Source organism: Schistocerca serialis, chromosome 2 (genome assembly GCF_023864345.2).
Source record: "Schistocerca serialis cubense isolate TAMUIC-IGC-003099 chromosome 2, iqSchSeri2.2, whole genome shotgun sequence".
NCBI lineage: Eukaryota > Metazoa > Arthropoda > Insecta > Orthoptera > Acrididae > Schistocerca > Schistocerca serialis.
In genome coordinates, this window is record NC_064639.1 from 962850613 (window position 1) to 962872611 (window position 21999).

The 21999-nt window shown below is 49.4% G+C and overlaps 33 non-coding genes across 33 annotated transcripts; 26 read left to right on the forward strand and 7 right to left on the reverse strand.

Annotated features, from left to right (window-relative positions):
* Positions 1 to 32: 32 nt before the first annotated feature.
* Positions 33 to 104, reverse strand: Trnag-ucc (transfer RNA glycine (anticodon UCC)). The gene has a single exon. It is a non-coding gene; the product is annotated as a tRNA-Gly (tRNA).
* A 336-nt stretch (positions 105 to 440) lies between these two features.
* On the forward strand, positions 441 to 511 carry Trnag-gcc (transfer RNA glycine (anticodon GCC)). Its single transcript has one exon. It is a non-coding gene; the product is annotated as a tRNA-Gly (tRNA).
* A 295-nt stretch (positions 512 to 806) lies between these two features.
* On the forward strand, positions 807 to 879 carry Trnam-cau (transfer RNA methionine (anticodon CAU)). Its single transcript has one exon. It is a non-coding gene; the product is annotated as a tRNA-Met (tRNA).
* Positions 880 to 1335: 456 nt separating this feature from the next.
* Trnae-uuc (transfer RNA glutamic acid (anticodon UUC)) lies at positions 1336 to 1407 on the forward strand. The gene has a single exon. It is a non-coding gene; the product is annotated as a tRNA-Glu (tRNA).
* A 256-nt stretch (positions 1408 to 1663) lies between these two features.
* Positions 1664 to 1737, forward strand: Trnai-aau (transfer RNA isoleucine (anticodon AAU)). The gene has a single exon. It is a non-coding gene; the product is annotated as a tRNA-Ile (tRNA).
* A 752-nt stretch (positions 1738 to 2489) lies between these two features.
* On the reverse strand, positions 2490 to 2561 carry Trnag-ucc (transfer RNA glycine (anticodon UCC)). The gene has a single exon. It is a non-coding gene; the product is annotated as a tRNA-Gly (tRNA).
* A 336-nt stretch (positions 2562 to 2897) lies between these two features.
* Trnag-gcc (transfer RNA glycine (anticodon GCC)) lies at positions 2898 to 2968 on the forward strand. The gene has a single exon. It is a non-coding gene; the product is annotated as a tRNA-Gly (tRNA).
* A 295-nt stretch (positions 2969 to 3263) lies between these two features.
* Positions 3264 to 3336, forward strand: Trnam-cau (transfer RNA methionine (anticodon CAU)). Its single transcript has one exon. It is a non-coding gene; the product is annotated as a tRNA-Met (tRNA).
* A 456-nt stretch (positions 3337 to 3792) lies between these two features.
* Trnae-uuc (transfer RNA glutamic acid (anticodon UUC)) lies at positions 3793 to 3864 on the forward strand. Its single transcript has one exon. It is a non-coding gene; the product is annotated as a tRNA-Glu (tRNA).
* A 256-nt stretch (positions 3865 to 4120) lies between these two features.
* Positions 4121 to 4194, forward strand: Trnai-aau (transfer RNA isoleucine (anticodon AAU)). Its single transcript has one exon. It is a non-coding gene; the product is annotated as a tRNA-Ile (tRNA).
* Positions 4195 to 4947: 753 nt separating this feature from the next.
* Positions 4948 to 5019, reverse strand: Trnag-ucc (transfer RNA glycine (anticodon UCC)). The gene has a single exon. It is a non-coding gene; the product is annotated as a tRNA-Gly (tRNA).
* A 336-nt stretch (positions 5020 to 5355) lies between these two features.
* Trnag-gcc (transfer RNA glycine (anticodon GCC)) lies at positions 5356 to 5426 on the forward strand. The gene has a single exon. It is a non-coding gene; the product is annotated as a tRNA-Gly (tRNA).
* Positions 5427 to 5721: 295 nt separating this feature from the next.
* Trnam-cau (transfer RNA methionine (anticodon CAU)) lies at positions 5722 to 5794 on the forward strand. The gene has a single exon. It is a non-coding gene; the product is annotated as a tRNA-Met (tRNA).
* A 6543-nt stretch (positions 5795 to 12337) lies between these two features.
* Positions 12338 to 12411, forward strand: Trnai-aau (transfer RNA isoleucine (anticodon AAU)). The gene has a single exon. It is a non-coding gene; the product is annotated as a tRNA-Ile (tRNA).
* A 753-nt stretch (positions 12412 to 13164) lies between these two features.
* On the reverse strand, positions 13165 to 13236 carry Trnag-ucc (transfer RNA glycine (anticodon UCC)). Its single transcript has one exon. It is a non-coding gene; the product is annotated as a tRNA-Gly (tRNA).
* Positions 13237 to 13572: 336 nt separating this feature from the next.
* Trnag-gcc (transfer RNA glycine (anticodon GCC)) lies at positions 13573 to 13643 on the forward strand. The gene has a single exon. It is a non-coding gene; the product is annotated as a tRNA-Gly (tRNA).
* Positions 13644 to 13938: 295 nt separating this feature from the next.
* Positions 13939 to 14011, forward strand: Trnam-cau (transfer RNA methionine (anticodon CAU)). The gene has a single exon. It is a non-coding gene; the product is annotated as a tRNA-Met (tRNA).
* Positions 14012 to 14467: 456 nt separating this feature from the next.
* Trnae-uuc (transfer RNA glutamic acid (anticodon UUC)) lies at positions 14468 to 14539 on the forward strand. The gene has a single exon. It is a non-coding gene; the product is annotated as a tRNA-Glu (tRNA).
* A 256-nt stretch (positions 14540 to 14795) lies between these two features.
* On the forward strand, positions 14796 to 14869 carry Trnai-aau (transfer RNA isoleucine (anticodon AAU)). Its single transcript has one exon. It is a non-coding gene; the product is annotated as a tRNA-Ile (tRNA).
* Positions 14870 to 15621: 752 nt separating this feature from the next.
* On the reverse strand, positions 15622 to 15693 carry Trnag-ucc (transfer RNA glycine (anticodon UCC)). Its single transcript has one exon. It is a non-coding gene; the product is annotated as a tRNA-Gly (tRNA).
* Positions 15694 to 16029: 336 nt separating this feature from the next.
* Trnag-gcc (transfer RNA glycine (anticodon GCC)) lies at positions 16030 to 16100 on the forward strand. Its single transcript has one exon. It is a non-coding gene; the product is annotated as a tRNA-Gly (tRNA).
* A 295-nt stretch (positions 16101 to 16395) lies between these two features.
* Trnam-cau (transfer RNA methionine (anticodon CAU)) lies at positions 16396 to 16468 on the forward strand. Its single transcript has one exon. It is a non-coding gene; the product is annotated as a tRNA-Met (tRNA).
* A 456-nt stretch (positions 16469 to 16924) lies between these two features.
* Trnae-uuc (transfer RNA glutamic acid (anticodon UUC)) lies at positions 16925 to 16996 on the forward strand. The gene has a single exon. It is a non-coding gene; the product is annotated as a tRNA-Glu (tRNA).
* A 256-nt stretch (positions 16997 to 17252) lies between these two features.
* On the forward strand, positions 17253 to 17326 carry Trnai-aau (transfer RNA isoleucine (anticodon AAU)). Its single transcript has one exon. It is a non-coding gene; the product is annotated as a tRNA-Ile (tRNA).
* Positions 17327 to 18079: 753 nt separating this feature from the next.
* Trnag-ucc (transfer RNA glycine (anticodon UCC)) lies at positions 18080 to 18151 on the reverse strand. The gene has a single exon. It is a non-coding gene; the product is annotated as a tRNA-Gly (tRNA).
* Positions 18152 to 18487: 336 nt separating this feature from the next.
* Trnag-gcc (transfer RNA glycine (anticodon GCC)) lies at positions 18488 to 18558 on the forward strand. The gene has a single exon. It is a non-coding gene; the product is annotated as a tRNA-Gly (tRNA).
* A 295-nt stretch (positions 18559 to 18853) lies between these two features.
* Trnam-cau (transfer RNA methionine (anticodon CAU)) lies at positions 18854 to 18926 on the forward strand. The gene has a single exon. It is a non-coding gene; the product is annotated as a tRNA-Met (tRNA).
* Positions 18927 to 19382: 456 nt separating this feature from the next.
* Trnae-uuc (transfer RNA glutamic acid (anticodon UUC)) lies at positions 19383 to 19454 on the forward strand. The gene has a single exon. It is a non-coding gene; the product is annotated as a tRNA-Glu (tRNA).
* A 256-nt stretch (positions 19455 to 19710) lies between these two features.
* Positions 19711 to 19784, forward strand: Trnai-aau (transfer RNA isoleucine (anticodon AAU)). Its single transcript has one exon. It is a non-coding gene; the product is annotated as a tRNA-Ile (tRNA).
* Positions 19785 to 20537: 753 nt separating this feature from the next.
* On the reverse strand, positions 20538 to 20609 carry Trnag-ucc (transfer RNA glycine (anticodon UCC)). Its single transcript has one exon. It is a non-coding gene; the product is annotated as a tRNA-Gly (tRNA).
* Positions 20610 to 20945: 336 nt separating this feature from the next.
* Positions 20946 to 21016, forward strand: Trnag-gcc (transfer RNA glycine (anticodon GCC)). The gene has a single exon. It is a non-coding gene; the product is annotated as a tRNA-Gly (tRNA).
* A 295-nt stretch (positions 21017 to 21311) lies between these two features.
* Positions 21312 to 21384, forward strand: Trnam-cau (transfer RNA methionine (anticodon CAU)). The gene has a single exon. It is a non-coding gene; the product is annotated as a tRNA-Met (tRNA).
* A 456-nt stretch (positions 21385 to 21840) lies between these two features.
* Positions 21841 to 21912, forward strand: Trnae-uuc (transfer RNA glutamic acid (anticodon UUC)). Its single transcript has one exon. It is a non-coding gene; the product is annotated as a tRNA-Glu (tRNA).
* Positions 21913 to 21999: the final 87 nt, after the last annotated feature.

Sequence of the window (21999 nt, forward strand, 5' to 3'; positions counted from 1 at the left end):
AAAGTACTCATACGCAAAAGTAAAAAGCCGGCTGCGGTGGCCGGGAATCGAACCCGGATCAACTGCTTGGAAGGCAACTATGCTGACCATTACACCACCACCGCACGGTTTCCGTCCGCGCACGGCGCGCTGTGTCTGCTTCCCGCCTGTCGGCGGCGGCTCAAGGTGGTCGTAGCTGTAGGCGCATTACGGGGTAGGCGAGCGCATCCAGACAGCGTCTCTACGCACATTTCGCGTCCTTTGGCAAGAGTCGTCGCGTGCGTGCGCCGCAAGAGTACTTAGGCGATCGCGTTCGGGCGTCATTTTTAAGCAGTGCAGTGCAGTTCAGGATTCAGCGTGTGTAGCATTCTCTCGAGAGGATGCGACGGCGCTGGACGGCAGTCCCACTTTCCCCTCAGACGTCTGCCGCGGAAAGCACCAGGAAGCTGTGAACTAGCTGAGCATCGGTGGTTCAGTGGTAGAATGCTCGCCTGCCACGCGGGCGGCCCGGGTTCGATTCCCGGCCGATGCATCATTTTGTTTTTTCTCCGATAGTGGTGCTGCGTGTCTTTCGCACTCGAACTGCGTGAGCCATGAGAATGAACCGCGGGATTTCCGTGTGGGAATAACCAAACATGCAGCGCGCACGACTGCTCGTTTCGACTGTTGTGCGCTATTGTACATACTGGCGTCGGCCTAGCATCACAAGTTGCCTGTCGCGCCGGGAATGCACGTGTAGCAACAGAAAAAAATGAGCCAGGAAGTGCAGACCCTCTACCACTGGTATTTGGTACTTACCGAGATTCCAGAAGGCGTGGCGATCACCTGCCTCGGTAGCGCAGTAGGCAGCGCGTAAGTCTCATAATCTTAAGGTCGTGAGTTCGATCCTCACCCGGGGCATTTAATTTACTTTCGTCCACAGCTAAATCGACGGCTCTGGGGTTTGCGAAGGAGCGAAACACTTTGTGCTTTGTTATCCTCAAGGCTTCAACGACTCAGCGTGATAATGTTTACTTCCCGTTATTACTACTTGCAGTTCTTATGTAAAATTTTCAAGAAAAAAAGTACTAGTAATAAAACTGAATTTCGTACGATATAACGTGTAAAGTCACACAATGTATGACCTGCTGTATGATGACAGGCAGCAGGTATTTACTTGCGAAATAAGTAAATAAATATTACTACTTACGGCTTTGCTTTTCCTCCTACCCCTGTAACAACGAGGCATAAAGCAATGGATTGTGACTTTTGCCATGCGCGCCTCGCCATGGGCGCGCGGAAAGATGCTCGCAAACAGGGAAAGTGCGACACGGAAAGCGTCTGGACCGGGTGTAAACGCCGAGGAAAATGCGCGCGTCCGGTGTGGTCTAGTGGCTAGGATACCTGGCTTTCACCCAGGAGGCCCGGGTTCGATTCCCGGTACCGGAACGGAATTTTTCGGAAAAAGTCACGACAAGTTTTGACCCTGCGAAAGGCTGTTTCACGTCCTCCTCGCATTATACCTACTGGTTCATAAACGTCAGCTGAAAACAGTCGAGAGAAACGGGCACGCAATGAAATTACTACGAGCAGCGGAATAAAGGGAGAAGAGACGCTGGTCCACTGTTGGACTGCTACCATAGAAATGTTACATGGCAATACGCAGAGCAATTCCCGCGAAGCGATGGAAGACTCTCTGCACCGAGGCCCGTTAGCTCAGTCGGTTAGAGCGTCGTGCTAATAACGCGAAGGTCGTGGGTTCGATCCCCCCACGGGCCACTACGATTTCACTCTTCCAAAAAGGCAACGCCGATTTCGGCGGGGAAGTATGGTAACAAAGAAATCGTCACATTGTGTGCGAGCTGATAGGGGACCAGAACGCGACTTGTCGGGACGCGCTAAAACACTTCACTGGTCACAGCACGGTGAACACACAGTTCCTCGTCCGATCACCGCTACTGCGCGAAGCTGGGCGTTGTCAGTGCTTGGGCGGGTGACCGCCTGCGAACACAGGGCACTGCCGACAGTTTCAATTCGTATTTCTCTTTCCTCTTCGGTTTCGGAGCTGCAGCGCTATTCGGTCAAGGGCACTGGCGCCACATTTTGCCTCTCGGTATGCCAAGTCGCGCCGTGCGGCCACAGTGAAATGAAGGAGCGTGTTGTAAAATTTTCAACAAAGAAAAAAAAAAAAAAAAAAGAAATGTACTAGTAATAAAACTGAATTTGTCTGACAGAACATGTAACATCAGACAATACATGATAACAGGCAGCAGGTATTTACTTGAGGCATAAGTAACGTGGTGGCCGCCTCGCCATACCTCTCTCAGTCGTTTCGCGTGCTTGTCCTCTTGATATAGGCCGATTGGAGAGCGTCAGCTCTCGCGTCAGCTGAGCTAAGTCGAGACAAGTCGAGACTCAAGGGGAATCGACGCACACACTATAGGGTGGCCTGCAGCGAGTAAGAGGGCGAAAGAAACATTAATTTAAAGACGCGTGGCAAAAGTACTCATACGCAAAAGTAAAAAGCCGGCTGCGGTGGCCGGGAATCGAACCCGGATCAACTGCTTGGAAGGCAACTATGCTGACCATTACACCACCACCGCACGGTTTCCGTCCGCGCACGGCGCGCTGTGTCTGCTTCCCGCCTGTCGGCGGCGGCTCAAGGTGGTCGTAGCTGTAGGCGCATTACGGGGTAGGCGAGCGCATCCAGACAGCGTCTCTACGCACATTTCGCGTCCTTTGGCAAGAGTCGTCGCGTGCGTGCGCCGCAAGAGTACTTAGGCGATCGCGTTCGGGCGTCATTTTTAAGCAGTGCAGTGCAGTTCAGGATTCAGCGTGTGTAGCATTCTCTCGAGAGGATGCGACGGCGCTGGACGGCAGTCTCACTTTCCCCTCAGACGTCTGCCGCGGAAAGCACCAGGAAGCTGTGAACTAGCTGAGCATCGGTGGTTCAGTGGTAGAATGCTCGCCTGCCACGCGGGCGGCCCGGGTTCGATTCCCGGCCGATGCATCATTTTGTTTTTTCTCCGATAGTGGTGCTGCGTGTCTTTCGCACTCGAACTGCGTGAGCCATGAGAATGAACCGCGGGATTTCCGTGTGGGAATAACCAAACATGCAGCGCGCACGACTGCTCGTTTCGACTGTTGTGCGCTATTGTACATACTGGCGTCGGCCTAGCATCACAAGTTGCCTGTCGCGCCGGGAATGCACGTGTAGCAACAGAAAAAAATGAGCCAGGAAGTGCAGACCCTCTACCACTGGTATTTGGTACTTACCGAGATTCCAGAAGGCGTGGCGATCACCTGCCTCGGTAGCGCAGTAGGCAGCGCGTAAGTCTCATAATCTTAAGGTCGTGAGTTCGATCCTCACCCGGGGCATTTAATTTACTTTCGTCCACAGCTAAATCGACGGCTCTGGGGTTTGCGAAGGAGCGAAACACTTTGTGCTTTGTTATCCTCAAGGCTTCAACGACTCAGCGTGATAATGTTTACTTCCCGTTATTACTACTTGCAGTTCTTATGTAAAATTTTCAAGAAAAAAAGTACTAGTAATAAAACTGAATTTCGTACGATATAACGTGTAAAGTCACACAATGTATGACCTGCTGTATGATGACAGGCAGCAGGTATTTACTTGCGAAATAAGTAAATAAATATTACTACTTACGGCTTTGCTTTTCCTCCTACCCCTGTAACAACGAGGCATAAAGCAATGGATTGTGACTTTTGCCATGCGCGCCTCGCCATGGGCGCGCGGAAAGATGCTCGCAAACAGGGAAAGTGCGACACGGAAAGCGTCTGGACCGGGTGTAAACGCCGAGGAAAATGCGCGCGTCCGGTGTGGTCTAGTGGCTAGGATACCTGGCTTTCACCCAGGAGGCCCGGGTTCGATTCCCGGTACCGGAACGGAATTTTTCGGAAAAAGTCACGACAAGTTTTGACCCTGCGAAAGGCTGTTTCACGTCCTCCTCGCATTATACCTACTGGTTCATAAACGTCAGCTGAAAACAGTCGAGAGAAACGGGCACGCAATGAAATTACTACGAGCAGCGGAATAAAGGGAGAAGAGACGCTGGTCCACTGTTGGACTGCTACCATAGAAATGTTACATGGCAATACGCAGAGCAATTCCCGCGAAGCGATGGAAGACTCTCTGCACCGAGGCCCGTTAGCTCAGTCGGTTAGAGCGTCGTGCTAATAACGCGAAGGTCGTGGGTTCGATCCCCCCACGGGCCACTACGATTTCACTCTTCCAAAAAGGCAACGCCGATTTCGGCGGGGAAGTATGGTAACAAAGAAATCGTCACATTGTGTGCGAGCTGATAGGGGACCAGAACGCGACTTGTCGGGACGCGCTAAAACACTTCACTGGTCACAGCACGGTGAACACACAGTTCCTCGTCCGATCACCGCTACTGCGCGAAGCTGGGCGTTGTCAGTGCTTGGGCGGGTGACCGCCTGCGAACACAGGGCACTGCCGACAGTTTCAATTCGTATTTCTCTTTCCTCTTCGGTTTCGGAGCTGCAGCGCTATTCGGTCAAGGGCACTGGCGCCACATTTTGCCTCTCGGTATGCCAAGTCGCGCCGTGCGGCCACAGTGAAATGAAGGAGCGTGTTGTAAAATTTTCAACAAAGAAAAAAAAAAAAAAAAAAAGAAATGTACTAGTAATAAAACTGAATTTGTCTGACAGAACATGTAACATCAGACAATACATGATAACAGGCAGCAGGTATTTACTTGAGGCATAAGTAACGTGGTGGCCGCCTCGCCATACCTCTCTCAGTCGTTTCGCGTGCTTGTCCTCTTGATATAGGCCGATTGGAGAGCGTCAGCTCTCGCGTCAGCTGAGCTAAGTCGAGACAAGTCGAGACTCAAGGGGAATCGACGCACACACTATAGGGTGGCCTGCAGCGAGTAAGAGGGCGAAAGAAACATTAATTTAAAGACGCGTGGCAAAAGTACTCATACGCAAAAGTAAAAAGCCGGCTGCGGTGGCCGGGAATCGAACCCGGATCAACTGCTTGGAAGGCAACTATGCTGACCATTACACCACCACCGCACGGTTTCCGTCCGCGCACGGCGCGCTGTGTCTGCTTCCCGCCTGTCGGCGGCGGCTCAAGGTGGTCGTAGCTGTAGGCGCATTACGGGGTAGGCGAGCGCATCCAGACAGCGTCTCTACGCACATTTCGCGTCCTTTGGCAAGAGTCGTCGCGTGCGTGCGCCGCAAGAGTACTTAGGCGATCGCGTTCGGGCGTCATTTTTAAGCAGTGCAGTGCAGTTCAGGATTCAGCGTGTGTAGCATTCTCTCGAGAGGATGCGACGGCGCTGGACGGCAGTCTCACTTTCCCCTCAGACGTCTGCCGCGGAAAGCACCAGGAAGCTGTGAACTAGCTGAGCATCGGTGGTTCAGTGGTAGAATGCTCGCCTGCCACGCGGGCGGCCCGGGTTCGATTCCCGGCCGATGCATCATTTTGTTTTTTCTCCGATAGTGGTGCTGCGTGTCTTTCGCACTCGAACTGCGTGAGCCATGAGAATGAACCGCGGGATTTCCGTGTGGGAATAACCAAACATGCAGCGCGCACGACTGCTCGTTTCGACTGTTGTGCGCTATTGTACATACTGGCGTCGGCCTAGCATCACAAGTTGCCTGTCGCGCCGGGAATGCACGTGTAGCAACAGAAAAAAATGAGCCAGGAAGTGCAGACCCTCTACCACTGGTATTTGGTACTTACCGAGATTCCAGAAGGCGTGGCGATCACCTGCCTCGGTAGCGCAGTAGGCAGCGCCTAAGTCTCATAATCTTAAGGTCGTGAGTTCGATCCTCACCCGGGGCATTTAATTTACTTTCGTCCACAGCTAAATCGACGGCTCTGGGGTTTGCGAAGGAGCGAAACACTTTGTGCTTTGTTATCCTCAAGGCTTCAACGACTCAGCGTGATAATGTTTACTTCCCGTTATTACTACTTGCAGTTCTTATGTAAAATTTTCAAGAAAAAAAGTACTAGTAATAAAACTGAATTTCGTACGATATAACGTGTAAAGTCACACAATGTATGACCTGCTGTATGATGACAGGCAGCAGGTATTTACTTGCGAAATAAGTAAATAAATATTACTACTTACGGCTTTGCTTTTCCTCCTACCCCTGTAACAACGAGGCATAAAGCAATGGATTGTGACTTTTGCCATGCGCGCCTCGCCATGGGCGCGCGGAAAGATGCTCGCAAACAGGGAAAGTGCGACACGGAAAGCGTCTGGACCGGGTGTAAACGCCGAGGAAAATGCGCGCGTCCGGTGTGGTCTAGTGGCATTCGCTGCTCGGCCGCCGAGCCGGACGGACGTGTGGCGGCAGCGCTAGGAGGGCTGGCGTAAACAGCGGCTGTGTGGCTGTTACGAAGGTCAGTAGAGCTCCTTGTTTACTTTGCATCTTTCAGTGATATAAAATGACAAAATGAACGGAATTAACTGTGAAAGAAGAGATACGGTTAGATTCGCTTTTGATTGGACCTGTAACAGACCAAAGGCCTTTGAGATCAAAAGGTGGCTTTCAGAAACAGTTAAGATCACGGGGGACGAAATTATTGGCGTTCATCTTTCTTTTGTTTCCAATTCTGTCTTTTTGAAATTGATTTCCTCTGACTTGTGCTCCTCGATAGTTGACAAGTGTGGCGGCAAAATGAAATTTAATCATGCAGACGGAACCGTTAGTGACGTTCTTGTTTCCCATGCTGGGCTAGGTATTCGAACAGTGAGAGTTTTCGAACTGCCGTTCGAGGTCCCTGCCGGAGCAATCAATGCTGCTCTTCAGCCCTATGGTAGGGTTATATCTAATATTGCAGAAAAATGGTCGGAGCAATACATGTTTCCGGTTTTGAATGGAGTTAGACAGATTAAGATTGAGCTCTTACGACATATCCCATCTTACTTGAATATTTGTGGCCATCGCGCTCTCATAATTTATGATGGGCAGCCACGGACTTGTGCGTTATGTAACGCCCCAGGGCACGTCAGAAGTGAGTGCAGTAGAAGGCGTGTTCCTCAGTTACCGACTAACGAGGCGGCTGTCCCAGGACAAGTTGTTAGCATGCAAGTGTCGTACGCTGCCGCGGCAGCTAGCCGGGCCCCCTATCAACAGAATCTGACCGAGCGGTCGGGACCTTCCGACGCGCGCACGGCAACGGGAAGCACCGCGGAGTTGACTAACGATGACAATCAGAATCTGGCCAGTAATGACGTCACTGAGGACGCACCGCGCTTGCCCTCTGAGTCTGACAACTCTTCCAACGAGCGACCAACTTCATCGATCATACCTGATGTAGACATGGCAGAGTGCGAAGCGGTAGTAACACACGAAAAGGCCAACATCCCAGAGGGAACTACAGTAGATGGACATAAAGAGGCAGTGATACAACAGAAAACTGACAACCACACAGATGATAGGACACCACGGACAGGTTCAGGAAACGTCAAAAGAAAAGGAGGGGCGCAAGAACACGAACCAATGACACCACCCGTCTCACGCGTCGTAGAAACAGCAGCAACTGCCGACTCCGAAATTAACGGAGCTCAAAAATCTTCCACCACGAAGGCGGGACAGGTGACTTCTCCTCGACCTTCCATGGAGTCGCCGGGAAGTTCACCAAAGGTTTCACCGACGATTTCACCGAAATCATCAAAAAATAAAAAGAGACGCAGAGCACATCAAGCTGCAGAGAATTTGGCCCCTCCTTTAAGAGAGCGGCTGAGGAAGATACAGGAGACCGAAAGGAAGGACGAAGATACACAAAAGGAAGTGGTCGGCGAGTCTTCGGATCGGAACACGGGACCAGAACGGGCTGACACGCCACCCGGAACATATGAACCCTTGCATGACAATACGGCATCAGATATGGACAATGAAACCAGACTTGGACAAGGACATGGACACGACATCACCGAGCCACGATTTAACTGGGCGGACGAAAAGGAGGATCAGACCGATGAAATGGGGGCGGAAGGGGATTTTGAGGAAGAATTTTTTTATTAAAAATTGTCACATCGAACTCTAAGAAGAAAGAAACAAAAAAAGAAAAAACGAAGGAAAACCGTCAATGGAATAAAAGTAAAATAAAATAACACTATATATATCTAACCTGAAGTTATTGTACGTGGTTCCAATACCGTGTCCTCTGTCTACTGTCTCGTAGCGTTTCACAGTGGAACATACATATAACGTGACCACCTTAAACATAAATAAAATTCAGAGTCAAGCAAAGGTAGCTGCACTGAAGGACTTTCTGTATCAGTCAGATACAGATGTCGCCTTCCTGCAGGAAGTTAATGTCAAAGACTTGTATGTTTCAGGGTACAAAGAGGTGTTGAATGTGGCACCAGAAAACGCGTGTGGAACAGCCATCCTTGCTAAAGAAGGGATCGAGATGACAAACGTGTGCCTTTTAGAGTCGGGGAGGGGAATTAGCTGCAAAATTTTGAACACCACTTTTATAAACCTATACGCACCTTCAGGCAACAATGCGAGACGTGAGAGGGCAGCCTTTTTTAAAAGTGACATTTTATTTCTACTCCAAGAAAACCCTGCAGAAATTATCATTGGTGGAGATTTTAATTGCGTTTTAAATAAAAAGGATCAGCGACCAACTTTTAACTTCTCGCAAGAACTGCAGGCTTTGGTCACCAACATGAAGTGGTTTGACGCATGGGAAATAAAATATCCGACGCTGGTTCGCTTCACATATATCACTGGTGCTACACAGAGCAGAATCGACAGAATATATGTCACCCCCACTTTAGGCACTAAAGTCAGTAGTATCGAGGTGATACCAGCTGCCTTCTCTGACCACCTCGGAGTGAGGTGCAGCATCAAATTAACCAGGCAAAAGACATATTGGGGTCGCCCACTATGGAAATTAAATATCAATACTCTCTCTGAAAACTCTCTAGCTTTCAAGATGCAAGAAACTTGGCAGTCTGTGTTAAGGATGCGTACTAAATATAGAACAACTATTGAATGGTGGACTATGGCCGCTAAGAAAAAGATAAGGGCAGCGCTGATATCTTACGCCAAGGAAAGGGCAATGTGGTCAAGACACACAATGGAGTTTTACTACTCTTGCTTAAGAGACCTTTACGACCAACCAATGTCTCAAGACGTCTTTATCAATATTAAACACGTTAAAGCCAAAATGATAAGTATCAAGAGGGTACATTTGGAGGGATTACAAGTCAAATCACACACTAGGACGACGGTGGAGGCAGAAAATACCTCCATCTACCACTTGATACAACACACAAAAAACAGAAGAAGAAATTTTATTGCCAGCCTCAGAACGGAAGATAACAGAGTCCTGACAGAACAAAGGGATATCTTAACTGAAGCACATAGATATTTTCAGCAATTATATTCTGGAAATGCTACTGACGACAACTCAGTACAAGAGTTTTTACAGAACTCCGGAATAGAGGCAGTCATTACAGAGGAGGAGAACAGAGGTTTAACGATAGACATTACGAATGACGAGGTTTTTGATATACTCAAATCTTCACCTTCACGTAAGTCTCCAGGCCCAGACGGCCTGCCTGTGGAGTTTTATAGGACCTTTTGGCACCTAATAGGTTCCCAATTCACGGAAGTAGTTAATGACGTCTTGAGGGGAGAGACAATTCCTGCTGCTTTCAAGGAAAGTGTAACTGTACTACTTCCAAAGGGAAGGAGTACGGACACGAAAGATATTACTAAAATGAGGCCGATCAGTCTGATGAACTCAGATTACAAGGTAGTTGCGCGTGTAATTAAAGAACGAATGGTACCGATTTTAGGAAAAGTCATTGGATGCCACCAGACGTGTCTCCCTCGACGTACCATTTTTAAGTCTGTATGTGAATATCGAGACATTATTTCTATTTTCTCATCATCGTCAGCGGATGGAGGCATTGCCTTCATTGATTTTGCTAAAGCGTTTGACAGAGTCAACTACGGATATCTGTTCAGCATCTTGAAACACATAGGTTTCAATGATGGCAACTTAGCGGTTTTAATGAACATCGTCAGAGGCATACGAACCAAAATCTCGATCAATGGACAATATACTAATGAAGTATTGATATCTAGTGGAGTTCCTCAGGGAAGTCCTTTGTCCATGTTGTTTTATGTGGTTTCTCTGGAACCCCTTTTACGGCTTTTGAACACAACCTTAGAAGGCATAACAATAGCTGGGCTGAAGACGGTTACAAATGCATACGCTGACGATGTGGGGGTTCTAGTAAGGAGCGATGATGACTGTGCCCAACTAACAGACAAGTTATTGCTTTATTGCACGGCAACTGGTGCGAGGATAAATGAAACGAAAAGTTCCTTTTTAAATTTACATGGTCTTGACAATGTGCAGCTACCGTGGGCAAGCAGGGTGGACCGTCACACTGCTTTGGGCATAACTTTTTACAGTTGCCCATTAAGAACGACGGCAGCTAATTGGAAACAGGTGTTAGGAAAAATCAGAGGCAGCTTAATACTGCATGAAACGAGAGACTTAAATATCAAGCAAAGAATTAAACTAATCAACTGTGCAGTTCTTTCGAAAGCTGCATATGTCGCTCAGATCTTACCCACACCTCCAGACATAGTGAAATCTATAATGAGCACAATCTGTCGATACGTATGGAAAGGCCATATTTTTAGAGTAGCAATAGGAACGACTACATCGAGACCCGAAAACGGAGGCCTAGGGCTGACAGACCTTCGGAGGAAAAACACTGCCCTCTTCATTAAAAGAACGCTGAAACTTATAGAAACACAGCCGAACAGCATAACTGCCGCTCTATTTGACCTTCTCAAACCCGGAAGCATGCAGCCGCCAGTAGATGTTCACAACATAAATTACAACCTGAAGCATATTAAGGATTTTTATGTAGAATTAAGCTACTTGACATGCATTTTAACAGACAAAAATAAGAGGACAAGTAAATATATAGTAGAGAAGTTACGATCACGCGAAAACCAAAATAAAATGGAGCTGAAGTATCCAAACAAAAACTGGGAAAAAATATGGGCAAATATAAATAACAAAACACTGACTACGGAAGTGCAAGCGTCATGGTACAAAGTTGTCAACGACATTATTAGTACCAATGAACAACTGTATTCAATAGGACTACAAGCAACCAATGTGTGCCCAAAATGTCACACTTTGGACTCCTTAAAGCATCGCTTCATCTGTAATGGATACAAGGATATTTGGAATGACATTGTATTGCAAGTCGCTTTTCTCAAACGGACCGATGGAAGAGAAATCACATTAAACGATATACTCTTCCCAGAAGAAATTTACTTTCCACCACAAAAAAACAATGTCATCTTGTGGCTATTCGGAAATTTTGTCAATTATGTTGTTAACAACAAAGGCAATGATAATCTACGAGAATATCGAGAATATATGGAAGACGAATACTTCAAAATATACCGGAACGAAGACCATAAAAAGAAGTTCGGAAATATGATGCAAATTTTGTTTCAGAAACAAGGCATCGGTTAATACCTAAATAATATGAAATCGACTGAACAAGACAGACTGCGAAAGTAGGGGATTGCTGTTGAGGGTGAAGTACGGTGGGGACTTCGTGTGCCCCGGGACCGATACGGTAGCCGTGAAGGCCTCAACAGAACCCCGAAAAAGCATGTTTTCCCACGAAGTAACAGGAGTCATGCCACAGCACAAGAATAGTAAGGAAAAACTATTCTCATGCAAACGACGTGCATCACTGAAGAAGTTTAATTTCCTATCTTACTTTTTATTTTTGCTTCTCTCTCACTTTTGTTTAAATTCTAATGGAAGAATATTTTGCGTTCTGTTAATGCAGTCAATAGTATTATAGAGAGAGTTATTTTCACCGTAATCAATTCGGATTACAATTTACAATTTTCTAACATTGTTCTTCAAGAGGCAATTTAGTTTCATAACCCATTAAAAACAACAACAACAACAAAAGTGGGGCACTGAAAAAAATAAAAAAAAAAAAAAAAAAAAAAAAAAAAAAAAAAAACAAAACAAAAAAAAAAAAAACAAAAAAGTGGCTAGGATACCTGGCTTTCACCCAGGAGGCCCGGGTTCGATTCCCGGTACCGGAACGGAATTTTTCGGAAAAAGTCACGACAAGTTTTGACCCTGCGAAAGGCTGTTTCACGTCCTCCTCGCATTATACCTACTGGTTCATAAACGTCAGCTGAAAACAGTCGAGAGAAACGGGCACGCAATGAAATTACTACGAGCAGCGGAATAAAGGGAGAAGAGACGCTGGTCCACTGTTGGACTGCTACCATAGAAATGTTACATGGCAATACGCAGAGCAATTCCCGCGAAGCGATGGAAGACTCTCTGCACCGAGGCCCGTTAGCTCAGTCGGTTAGAGCGTCGTGCTAATAACGCGAAGGTCGTGGGTTCGATCCCCCCACGGGCCACTACGATTTCACTCTTCCAAAAAGGCAACGCCGATTTCGGCGGGGAAGTATGGTAACAAAGAAATCGTCACATTGTGTGCGAGCTGATAGGGGACCAGAACGCGACTTGTCGGGACGCGCTAAAACACTTCACTGGTCACAGCACGGTGAACACACAGTTCCTCGTCCGATCACCGCTACTGCGCGAAGCTGGGCGTTGTCAGTGCTTGGGCGGGTGACCGCCTGCGAACACAGGGCACTGCCGACAGTTTCAATTCGTATTTCTCTTTCCTCTTCGGTTTCGGAGCTGCAGCGCTATTCGGTCAAGGGCACTGGCGCCACATTTTGCCTCTCGGTATGCCAAGTCGCGCCGTGCGGCCACAGTGAAATGAAGGAGCGTGTTGTAAAATTTTCAACAAAGAAAGAAAAAAAAAAAAAAAGAAATGTACTAGTAATAAAACTGAATTTGTCTGACAGAACATGTAACATCAGACAATACATGATAACAGGCAGCAGGTATTTACTTGAGGCATAAGTAACGTGGTGGCCGCCTCGCCATACCTCTCTCAGTCGTTTCGCGTGCTTGTCCTCTTGATATAGGCCGATTGGAGAGCGTCAGCTCTCGCGTCAGCTGAGCTAAGTCGAGACAAGTCGAGACTCAAGGGGAATCGACGCACACACTATAGGGTGGCCTGCAGCGAGTAAGAGGGCGAAAGAAACATTAATTTAAAGACGCGTGGCAAAAGTACTCATACGCAAAAGTAAAAAGCCGGCTGCGGTGGCCGGGAATCGAACCCGGATCAACTGCTTGGAAGGCAACTATGCTGACCATTACACCACCACCGCACGGTTTCCGTCCGCGCACGGCGCGCTGTGTCTGCTTCCCGCCTGTCGGCGGCGGCTCAAGGTGGTCGTAGCTGTAGGCGCATTACGGGGTAGGCGAGCGCATCCAGACAGCGTCTCTACGCACATTTCGCGTCCTTTGGCAAGAGTCGTCGCGTGCGTGCGCCGCAAGAGTACTTAGGCGATCGCGTTCGGGCGTCATTTTTAAGCAGTGCAGTGCAGTTCAGGATTCAGCGTGTGTAGCATTCTCTCGAGAGGATGCGACGGCGCTGGACGGCAGTCTCACTTTCCCCTCAGACGTCTGCCGCGGAAAGCACCAGGAAGCTGTGAACTAGCTGAGCATCGGTGGTTCAGTGGTAGAATGCTCGCCTGCCACGCGGGCGGCCCGGGTTCGATTCCCGGCCGATGCATCATTTTGTTTTTTCTCCGATAGTGGTGCTGCGTGTCTTTCGCACTCGAACTGCGTGAGCCATGAGAATGAACCGCGGGATTTCCGTGTGGGAATAACCAAACATGCAGCGCGCACGACTGCTCGTTTCGACTGTTGTGCGCTATTGTACATACTGGCGTCGGCCTAGCATCACAAGTTGCCTGTCGCGCCGGGAATGCACGTGTAGCAACAGAAAAAAATGAGCCAGGAAGTGCAGACCCTCTACCACTGGTATTTGGTACTTACCGAGATTCCAGAAGGCGTGGCGATCACCTGCCTCGGTAGCGCAGTAGGCAGCGCGTAAGTCTCATAATCTTAAGGTCGTGAGTTCGATCCTCACCCGGGGCATTTAATTTACTTTCGTCCACAGCTAAATCGACGGCTCTGGGGTTTGCGAAGGAGCGAAACACTTTGTGCTTTGTTATCCTCAAGGCTTCAACGACTCAGCGTGATAATGTTTACTTCCCGTTATTACTACTTGCAGTTCTTATGTAAAATTTTCAAGAAAAAAAGTACTAGTAATAAAACTGAATTTCGTACGATATAACGTGTAAAGTCACACAATGTATGACCTGCTGTATGATGACAGGCAGCAGGTATTTACTTGCGAAATAAGTAAATAAATATTACTACTTACGGCTTTGCTTTTCCTCCTACCCCTGTAACAACGAGGCATAAAGCAATGGATTGTGACTTTTGCCATGCGCGCCTCGCCATGGGCGCGCGGAAAGATGCTCGCAAACAGGGAAAGTGCGACACGGAAAGCGTCTGGACCGGGTGTAAACGCCGAGGAAAATGCGCGCGTCCGGTGTGGTCTAGTGGCTAGGATACCTGGCTTTCACCCAGGAGGCCCGGGTTCGATTCCCGGTACCGGAACGGAATTTTTCGGAAAAAGTCACGACAAGTTTTGACCCTGCGAAAGGCTGTTTCACGTCCTCCTCGCATTATACCTACTGGTTCATAAACGTCAGCTGAAAACAGTCGAGAGAAACGGGCACGCAATGAAATTACTACGAGCAGCGGAATAAAGGGAGAAGAGACGCTGGTCCACTGTTGGACTGCTACCATAGAAATGTTACATGGCAATACGCAGAGCAATTCCCGCGAAGCGATGGAAGACTCTCTGCACCGAGGCCCGTTAGCTCAGTCGGTTAGAGCGTCGTGCTAATAACGCGAAGGTCGTGGGTTCGATCCCCCCACGGGCCACTACGATTTCACTCTTCCAAAAAGGCAACGCCGATTTCGGCGGGGAAGTATGGTAACAAAGAAATCGTCACATTGTGTGCGAGCTGATAGGGGACCAGAACGCGACTTGTCGGGACGCGCTAAAACACTTCACTGGTCACAGCACGGTGAACACACAGTTCCTCGTCCGATCACCGCTACTGCGCGAAGCTGGGCGTTGTCAGTGCTTGGGCGGGTGACCGCCTGCGAACACAGGGCACTGCCGACAGTTTCAATTCGTATTTCTCTTTCCTCTTCGGTTTCGGAGCTGCAGCGCTATTCGGTCAAGGGCACTGGCGCCACATTTTGCCTCTCGGTATGCCAAGTCGCGCCGTGCGGCCACAGTGAAATGAAGGAGCGTGTTGTAAAATTTTCAACAAAGAAAAAAAAAAAAAAAAAAGAAATGTACTAGTAATAAAACTGAATTTGTCTGACAGAACATGTAACATCAGACAATACATGATAACAGGCAGCAGGTATTTACTTGAGGCATAAGTAACGTGGTGGCCGCCTCGCCATACCTCTCTCAGTCGTTTCGCGTGCTTGTCCTCTTGATATAGGCCGATTGGAGAGCGTCAGCTCTCGCGTCAGCTGAGCTAAGTCGAGACAAGTCGAGACTCAAGGGGAATCGACGCACACACTATAGGGTGGCCTGCAGCGAGTAAGAGGGCGAAAGAAACATTAATTTAAAGACGCGTGGCAAAAGTACTCATACGCAAAAGTAAAAAGCCGGCTGCGGTGGCCGGGAATCGAACCCGGATCAACTGCTTGGAAGGCAACTATGCTGACCATTACACCACCACCGCACGGTTTCCGTCCGCGCACGGCGCGCTGTGTCTGCTTCCCGCCTGTCGGCGGCGGCTCAAGGTGGTCGTAGCTGTAGGCGCATTACGGGGTAGGCGAGCGCATCCAGACAGCGTCTCTACGCACATTTCGCGTCCTTTGGCAAGAGTCGTCGCGTGCGTGCGCCGCAAGAGTACTTAGGCGATCGCGTTCGGGCGTCATTTTTAAGCAGTGCAGTGCAGTTCAGGATTCAGCGTGTGTAGCATTCTCTCGAGAGGATGCGACGGCGCTGGACGGCAGTCTCACTTTCCCCTCAGACGTCTGCCGCGGAAAGCACCAGGAAGCTGTGAACTAGCTGAGCATCGGTGGTTCAGTGGTAGAATGCTCGCCTGCCACGCGGGCGGCCCGGGTTCGATTCCCGGCCGATGCATCATTTTGTTTTTTCTCCGATAGTGGTGCTGCGTGTCTTTCGCACTCGAACTGCGTGAGCCATGAGAATGAACCGCGGGATTTCCGTGTGGGAATAACCAAACATGCAGCGCGCACGACTGCTCGTTTCGACTGTTGTGCGCTATTGTACATACTGGCGTCGGCCTAGCATCACAAGTTGCCTGTCGCGCCGGGAATGCACGTGTAGCAACAGAAAAAAATGAGCCAGGAAGTGCAGACCCTCTACCACTGGTATTTGGTACTTACCGAGATTCCAGAAGGCGTGGCGATCACCTGCCTCGGTAGCGCAGTAGGCAGCGCGTAAGTCTCATAATCTTAAGGTCGTGAGTTCGATCCTCACCCGGGGCATTTAATTTACTTTCGTCCACAGCTAAATCGACGGCTCTGGGGTTTGCGAAGGAGCGAAACACTTTGTGCTTTGTTATCCTCAAGGCTTCAACGACTCAGCGTGATAATGTTTACTTCCCGTTATTACTACTTGCAGTTCTTATGTAAAATTTTCAAGAAAAAAAGTACTAGTAATAAAACTGAATTTCGTACGATATAACGTGTAAAGTCACACAATGTATGACCTGCTGTATGATGACAGGCAGCAGGTATTTACTTGCGAAATAAGTAAATAAATATTACTACTTACGGCTTTGCTTTTCCTCCTACCCCTGTAACAACGAGGCATAAAGCAATGGATTGTGACTTTTGCCATGCGCGCCTCGCCATGGGCGCGCGGAAAGATGCTCGCAAACAGGGAAAGTGCGACACGGAAAGCGTCTGGACCGGGTGTAAACGCCGAGGAAAATGCGCGCGTCCGGTGTGGTCTAGTGGCTAGGATACCTGGCTTTCACCCAGGAGGCCCGGGTTCGATTCCCGGTACCGGAACGGAATTTTTCGGAAAAAGTCACGACAAGTTTTGACCCTGCGAAAGGCTGTTTCACGTCCTCCTCGCATTATACCTACTGGTTCATAAACGTCAGCTGAAAACAGTCGAGAGAAACGGGCACGCAATGAAATTACTACGAGCAGCGGAATAAAGGGAGAAGAGACGCTGGTCCACTGTTGGACTGCTACCATAGAAATGTTACATGGCAATACGCAGAGCAATTCCCGCGAAGCGATGGAAGACTCTCTGCACCGAGGCCCGTTAGCTCAGTCGGTTAGAGCGTCGTGCTAATAACGCGAAGGTCGTGGGTTCGATCCCCCCACGGGCCACTACGATTTCACTCTTCCAAAAAGGCAACGCCGATTTCGGCGGGGAAGTATGGTAACAAAGAAATCGTCACATTGTGTGCGAGCTGATAGGGGACCAGAACGCGACTTGTCGGGACGCGCTAAAACACTTCACTGGTCACAGCACGGTGAACACACAGTTCCTCGTCCGATCACCGCTACTGCGCGAAGCTGGGCGTTGTCAGTGCTTGGGCGGGTGACCGCCTGCGAACACAGGGCACTGCCGACAGTTTCAATTCGTATTTCTCTTTCCTCTTCGGTTTCGGAGCTGCAGCGCTATTCGGTCAAGGGCACTGGCGCCACATTTTGCCTCTCGGTATGCCAAGTCGCGCCGTGCGGCCACAGTGAAATGAAGGAGCGTGTTGTAAAATTTTCAACAAAGAAAAAAAAAAAAAAAAAAAGAAATGTACTAGTAATAAAACTGAATTTGTCTGACAGAACATGTAACATCAGACAATACATGATAACAGGCAGCAGGTATTTACTTGAGGCATAAGTAACGTGGTGGCCGCCTCGCCATACCTCTCTCAGTCGTTTCGCGTGCTTGTCCTCTTGATATAGTCCGATTGGAGAGCGTCAGCTCTCGCGTCAGCTGAGCTAAGTCGAGACAAGTCGAGACTCAAGGGGAATCGACGCACACACTATAGGGTGGCCTGCAGCGAGTAAGAGGGCGAAAGAAACATTAATTTAAAGACGCGTGGCAAAAGTACTCATACGCAAAAGTAAAAAGCCGGCTGCGGTGGCCGGGAATCGAACCCGGATCAACTGCTTGGAAGGCAACTATGCTGACCATTACACCACCACCGCACGGTTTCCGTCCGCGCACGGCGCGCTGTGTCTGCTTCCCGCCTGTCGGCGGCGGCTCAAGGTGGTCGTAGCTGTAGGCGCATTACGGGGTAGGCGAGCGCATCCAGACAGCGTCTCTACGCACATTTCGCGTCCTTTGGCAAGAGTCGTCGCGTGCGTGCGCCGCAAGAGTACTTAGGCGATCGCGTTCGGGCGTCATTTTTAAGCAGTGCAGTGCAGTTCAGGATTCAGCGTGTGTAGCATTCTCTCGAGAGGATGCGACGGCGCTGGACGGCAGTCTCACTTTCCCCTCAGACGTCTGCCGCGGAAAGCACCAGGAAGCTGTGAACTTGCTGAGCATCGGTGGTTCAGTGGTAGAATGCTCGCCTGCCACGCGGGCGGCCCGGGTTCGATTCCCGGCCGATGCATCATTTTGTTTTTTCTCCGATAGTGGTGCTGCGTGTCTTTCGCACTCGAACTGCGTGAGCCATGAGAATGAACCGCGGGATTTCCGTGTGGGAATAACCAAACATGCAGCGCGCACGACTGCTCGTTTCGACTGTTGTGCGCTATTGTACATACTGGCGTCGGCCTAGCATCACAAGTTGCCTGTCGCGCCGGGAATGCACGTGTAGCAACAGAAAAAAATGAGCCAGGAAGTGCAGACCCTCTACCACTGGTATTTGGTACTTACCGAGATTCCAGAAGGCGTGGCGATCACCTGCCTCGGTAGCGCAGTAGGCAGCGCGTAAGTCTCATAATCTTAAGGTCGTGAGTTCGATCCTCACCCGGGGCATTTAATTTACTTTCGTCCACAGCTAAATCGACGGCTCTGGGGTTTGCGAAGGAGCGAAACACTTTGTGCTTTGTTATCCTCAAGGCTTCAACGACTCAGCGTGATAATGTTTACTTCCCGTTATTACTACTTGCAGTTCTTATGTAAAATTTTCAAGAAAAAAAGTACTAGTAATAAAACTGAATTTCGTACGATATAACGTGTAAAGTCACACAATGTATGACCTGCTGTATGATGACAGGCAGCAGGTATTTACTTGCGAAATAAGTAAATAAATATTACTACTTACGGCTTTGCTTTTCCTCCTACCCCTGTAACAACGAGGCATAAAGCAATGGATTGTGACTTTTGCCATGCGCGCCTCGCCATGGGCGCGCGGAAAGATGCTCGCAAACAGGGAAAGTGCGACACGGAAAGCGTCTGGACCGGGTGTAAACGCCGAGGAAAATGCGCGCGTCCGGTGTGGTCTAGTGGCTAGGATACCTGGCTTTCACCCAGGAGGCCCGGGTTCGATTCCCGGTACCGGAACGGAATTTTTCGGAAAAAGTCACGACAAGTTTTGACCCTGCGAAAGGCTGTTTCACGTCCTCCTCGCATTATACCTACTGGTTCATAAACGTCAGCTGAAAACAGTCGAGAGAAACGGGCACGCAATGAAATTACTACGAGCAGCGGAATAAAGGGAGAAGAGACGCTGGTCCACTGTTGGACTGCTACCATAGAAATGTTACATGGCAATACGCAGAGCAATTCCCGCGAAGCGATGGAAGACTCTCTGCACCGAGGCCCGTTAGCTCAGTCGGTTAGAGCGTCGTGCTAATAACGCGAAGGTCGTGGGTTCGATCCCCCCACGGGCCACTACGATTTCACTCTTCCAAAAAGGCAACGCCGATTTCGGCGGGGAAGTATGGTAACAAAGAAATCGTCACATTGTGTGCGAGCTGATAGGGGACCAGAACGCGACTTGTCGGGACGCGCTAAAACACTTCACTGGTCACAGCACGGTGAACACACAGTTCCTCGTCCGATCACCGCTACTGCGCGAAGCTGGGCGTTGTCAGTGCTTGGGCGGGTGACCGCCTGCGAACACAGGGCACTGCCGACAGTTTCAATTCGTATTTCTCTTTCCTCTTCGGTTTCGGAGCTGCAGCGCTATTCGGTCAAGGGCACTGGCGCCACATTTTGCCTCTCGGTATGCCAAGTCGCGCCGTGCGGCCACAGTGAAATGAAGGAGCGTGTTGTAAAATTTTCAACAAAGAAAAAAAAAAAAAAAAAAAGAAATGTACTAGTAATAAAACTGAATTTGTCTGACAGAACATGTAACATCAGACAATACATGATAACAGGCAGCAGGTATTTACTTGAGGCATAAGTAACGTGGTGGCCGCCTCGCCATACCTCTCTCAGTCGTTTCGCGTGCTTGTCCTCTTGATATAGGCCGATTGGAGAGCGTCAGCTCTCGCGTCAGCTGAGCTAAGTCGAGACAAGTCGAGACTCAAGGGGAATCGACGCACACACTATAGGGTGGCCTGCAGCGAGTAAGAGGGCGAAAGAAACATTAATTTAAAGACGCGTGGCAAAAGTACTCATACGCAAAAGTAAAAAGCCGGCTGCGGTGGCCGGGAATCGAACCCGGATCAACTGCTTGGAAGGCAACTATGCTGACCATTACACCACCACCGCACGGTTTCCGTCCGCGCACGGCGCGCTGTGTCTGCTTCCCGCCTGTCGGCGGCGGCTCAAGGTGGTCGTAGCTGTAGGCGCATTACGGGGTAGGCGAGCGCATCCAGACAGCGTCTCTACGCACATTTCGCGTCCTTTGGCAAGAGTCGTCGCGTGCGTGCGCCGCAAGAGTACTTAGGCGATCGCGTTCGGGCGTCATTTTTAAGCAGTGCAGTGCAGTTCAGGATTCAGCGTGTGTAGCATTCTCTCGAGAGGATGCGACGGCGCTGGACGGCAGTCTCACTTTCCCCTCAGACGTCTGCCGCGGAAAGCACCAGGAAGCTGTGAACTAGCTGAGCATCGGTGGTTCAGTGGTAGAATGCTCGCCTGCCACGCGGGCGGCCCGGGTTCGATTCCCGGCCGATGCATCATTTTGTTTTTTCTCCGATAGTGGTGCTGCGTGTCTTTCGCACTCGAACTGCGTGAGCCATGAGAATGAACCGCGGGATTTCCGTGTGGGAATAACCAAACATGCAGCGCGCACGACTGCTCGTTTCGACTGTTGTGCGCTATTGTACATACTGGCGTCGGCCTAGCATCACAAGTTGCCTGTCGCGCCGGGAATGCACGTGTAGCAACAGAAAAAAATGAGCCAGGAAGTGCAGACCCTCTACCACTGGTATTTGGTACTTACCGAGATTCCAGAAGGCGTGGCGATCACCTGCCTCGGTAGCGCAGTAGGCAGCGCGTAAGTCTCATAATCTTAAGGTCGTGAGTTCGATCCTCACCCGGGGCATTTAATTTACTTTCGTCCACAGCTAAATCGACGGCTCTGGGGTTTGCGAAGGAGCGAAACACTTTGTGCTTTGTTATCCTCAAGGCTTCAACGACTCAGCGTGATAATGTTTACTTCCCGTTATTACTACTTGCAGTTCTTATGTAAAATTTTCAAGAAAAAAAGTACTAGTAATAAAACTGAATTTCGTACGATATAACGTGTAAAGTCACACAATGTATGACCTGCTGTATGATGACAGGCAGCAGGTATTTACTTGCGAAATAAGTAAATAAATATTACTACTTACGGCTTTGCTTTTCCTCCTACCCCTGTAACAACGAGGCATAAAGCAATGGATTGTGACTTTTGCCATGCGCGCCTCGCCATGGGCGCGCGGAAAGATGCTCGCAAACAGGGAAAGTGCGACACGGAAAGCGTCTGGACCGGGTGTAAACGCCGAGGAAAATGCGCGCGTCCGGTGTGGTCTAGTGGCTAGGATACCTGGCTTTCACCCAGGAGGCCCGGGTTCGATTCCCGGTACCGGAACGGAATTTTTCGGAAAAAGTCACGACAAGTTTTGACCCTGCGAAAGGCTGTTTCACGTCCTCCTCGCATTATACCTACTGGTTCATA